Source organism: Leuciscus leuciscus (assembly GCF_965113295.1).
Source record: "Leuciscus leuciscus genome assembly, chromosome: 3".
In the NCBI taxonomy this organism is placed as follows: domain Eukaryota; kingdom Metazoa; phylum Chordata; class Actinopteri; order Cypriniformes; family Leuciscidae; genus Leuciscus; species Leuciscus leuciscus.
The window spans coordinates 25,151,705-25,155,843 of record NC_138727.1 but is presented as its reverse complement, the minus strand read 5'-3'; positions in this window follow the sequence as shown (position 1 = coordinate 25,155,843).

The following is a 4,139-nucleotide window of genomic DNA, read 5'->3' as shown; positions in this document are numbered from 1 at the left end:
CCTGGTGCCCGTGAGCGGAAAATCCGCACTTGCAACTTTGAGCCGGCGGGCCGCCGGCCGCTGCATCAGGAAGTCTCGCGTGATATCAGGTCTCGCGATGTAAACAATTGCTTTACAGCCAAAAGAAATCTGCTAAAATGCTGTCATTATTGCGCTCCCCCACGCTGTCCGAACCCGAATGAAGAAGATGTTTTAAAGAACGTCCCATCTGAAAACGCTCTGGTTGGCTGTAGCGCTATCCTATTGCGTGCAGAGGGAATTTGAAAGACAACCGTTTATTCCCGCCCCTCGGATTGAGCCGTGCCAATGGTGAGTTGCCAGACCTAATATCTTGATGTAGGTCTGGCTTCCCAGGCTAGTGTATGGTGAGTTTGTAAATAGAATTTAAATAGACAAAAATAATAGAAACGTGAATAAATTTACTGATTTTTATTTAGAACAAATCTTTAAAAAATCACGAATAAAAGAAACTAACTCTTTAAAGTTGAAAAAAACTCTCAACTAAACTAGAAGTCTTTTTTTTTTTTTGTGACACGGGGTTGCACAGTTTTCATTTAGGATACATTTTTTCATACACGCACACAAATACATAGGCCTACATAACGTTACATATGCACAACCCCAAGTGCTAAGATATGTGAAAGAGTATTCGGCCATCCGCCTCCCAAGTTTCATCAAAATATTCCTAATCGCCTCTTCTGATGTCTACCGCTTGAATCATGTTTTTGTTCGTTTTCTCTTTTATTATTTTATGCTGTCTCTGTTCAAATCCTTCCGACCCTCTCTGCCAGAACGCTGCCGTCATTTGCTGACAGAAAGCCTGAAATTTGCGTAATAAGCCGCATATAGCCGAAATGAAGCAGTTTGAAATGTTTTGATAGTGCAGACGGTTAAAGAGTTGCGGTAACATGAATACAGATTGCTTGTGTGTGTCGGTGGACAAAATACTGCTTGAATATCTTTGTATTTTGTACAATTACACCTTCTTGAGCCATTAATGTGGTAAAATTAGATTTTTTTTATTAATTATATAGAATTCCAAGCACAACAGAAGTGCATGGCCCCACAGTCATGAGGGAAAATGCTTTAACCCTCTGGAGTCTGAGCGTTTTTTTGGGCCCTGGGGGTGTTCTGACATGCTCTGACATTTGTGCTTTTTTCAGTTGCTTATAAACATATTAATGGCAAAGGTGTAAATTCACTCTATATAGCACAAACAGGACTACAATAATATGTGAGCCACATGTATGTACATGTTTTCATTTTTGAGAGAATAATGTTTATGCGTGGTTATCGAAAAAACTAAAAATTTAAGTTTTTGAAATAAGGCCAACACATACTAAATATGTGGCAATAAGACTTTTGACTAATGGATGTCGTCGCCTATAGTTTTTTCTTCAAAATTATGTGAAAATAGTCTTGCTTTATCGTTCACATAAAACCATACATTGATTTAAATTGATGTAAAACAGGTTTTGCTTGGAAAGCCAATATGCGAGGGGGCGTGAACGAGGAGTGGTTTACACCCTAGAATACACCCACTCTGCATAATTAGCCATTCACTCAGGTGTGACACTGACTGAGCCACAATGCAAGGACAAAAGATATATTTAGAAGAAGACTTATATTGACCATTTAAGATTTTGCTTACATCTATCTTGTAAATATGTTTTGCTATTTTATTAAAACGGTTACAATTACAACAATAATTACAATTTCAACAATATTTCAAGTGTACTCTTTCTTTGTAAAAAAAATGATTATAGGCCTACATTTTATCTATGTATTCATTAGTTTGAATATAACCAACATTGGAACAGCTAACATCTTAGTTGATGACTTTATTTTTGACAAAAATAGTATTTTATATATAGAAATTGCTAAACAAAAGCTTATTTGATGTGGCAGTATATTCTACAGTAAAAACTGTACCCAAATCTACTAAACAAAATGTTGTCTTTCATATTTCGTCTGACTGTAACGTTGTTTTCATGAAATATTAGGGCATATTGTTCATTTGCAGTTTAATACGTTGCTTATACAAATAGCCTACATTTTATTTCAACATTCAGTCGATGTTTACTTATCTCAGTATAGCAATGCAGTTTGCTAAAACATCATCATTCATTCACACACGCGATTTAAATTTAAACTGTCTTTTGCCAGCTGTGGTAAACATCTCTGCAGTTTATTCATTCATAAACAGAAACCCACGTGAAGAAATTCACGTGAGAAGGAAAAAACTTACTTGTATTCCTCAGCTCGCTCCTCGATATACCCGCACTTCTGAGGGACATTTTCCATTAGTATTATTCCTCACAGCGCTGCAAGACGGTGTAAACAATGATCTAAATAAACTTGTGTGTTTTCTCGAGCTGATGGGGGCGTTCACAGGCCATTTGCGTTTGAATAGCTCTCCGTGGGCGTGGCCGATTATAACGTAATGAGATGAGATGAGCTCGACTGGAATCGCTCTCTTTTAATACAGATTTCACAAGATGAGAATATTTGTTTTTTATATAAATTACTTCATTTAAAAGAAGAGAATTCAAGCTTCATGCCTGTGTGTCTGTATGCCTGTTTGACTGAGTATTCGCTGAGTTATTGTTAATTTTCGGACGCGTTTCAGAATGGACTACACTGGCAGAGAGAAGGCAGAACTCGCTTCGTGTTTATTTTTCTTTATTTGGCAAAAAGCACAACACTTTGTTTTTATTGTGAGTATACACAAAAATAATACACATTTAACAGAATCGATTGATGTATGAAACTCCTATGGAAAATCAAAGTCAACAGAGTATTTATGAGTTTCTTTTACACTAATAAAAAAAAAGCGAGCTGGTATCGCCGGCGATACCGTAGACCTCAGGGGGTTAAAGGTCCCATGACATGAAATTTCCACTTTCTGAGGTTTTTTAACATTAATATGAGTTCCCCTAGCCTGTATATGGTCCCCAAGTTTCAAAAAATTTTAATCGGTGTAAATCGAGCTTTTGCTATTTTTCTCTGCCTTTGAGAAAATGGAAGCTCAACCGGGCTGATCTTGAATCTCCTCCTTATGACGTCATAAGGTGAAATGTTACCTCCCCTTTCTCTGCTTTGCCAGCTCAGAGAATATTTCTCACCCATGAGAAAATGAGCTAGGAAGTAGAACGCGCGCACGATTTTAGTTTGTCCACGAGAGATATCATGGCTTTTGAGCGAGCGAAGCATAATAATTGCTCAATAATTGGATGTACAAATGAACATCGAATGGTCAATACAGAGCTGGGCTTGCTGAACGTCGGACAAGTAAGTCAACAAATTATATATAAGTGTTTTCTTTTACTGTTTATGGTTACCGCTAGCTTCTTACACGTAGAATGTGGCTGTCACATTAGCTATGCAGTTACTTGCGCTAATGTAGGTAGGTAGACAGCATCAAGTTACACATACTGTAACGCGAGTGTTGTGCATTTCTTTGTTATTTGGATAACCGTTTTCCTGTTGGTTACATGGCGCGCGCGATATCCGCATTTCAAGATCGCAGAGCTTGATGTTATTGTATGTAATAAGATAAATTACAGACGTTACAGATCTCATGAAAATGCAACAGTAGGTTCGCGTTAGCTACATGATGATAACTGTAAACCATCCGAATAAAGTACCGTATCCAGACATAATATTTTAAACTAACCATTCGGAAACGTCCTGCTGGAGCCGCTGAGTTGCAACTTCTTCATCCGTTGCTTCTCCATCTGGATCAGATTCTGGGTCAAACTGAAATGCTTGAACCACTGCGTGTCTTCGTGCCATTGCAATATATCTGTTGAACATTGGTGACCTTGAATGTGCTCTTATTATGACTGTTGTCTAAGGGGGTGTGAGTCTAAGAGGTGTGGTTCATTCATTACTGCTGTTCAGGTGTTGCAATTTAATAAATGACTGCATGCTCCTGTGAGTGTGCACGCCAGTCAAACGAAACCCGATGGCTACGTGAGTTTATTCCTCCGTCATGTTTTAGCCGGCTTTCTACCCTTTATGTTACGATGGCAGCTTTAACAGGTTATGGGCCCAGAAAGGAGTTGGGAAGCCGGTGGAACCGTTTATGTTTTGACGGGGATGAGAAAAATTATGAACTGTGGGAAACTGTGTTCTAA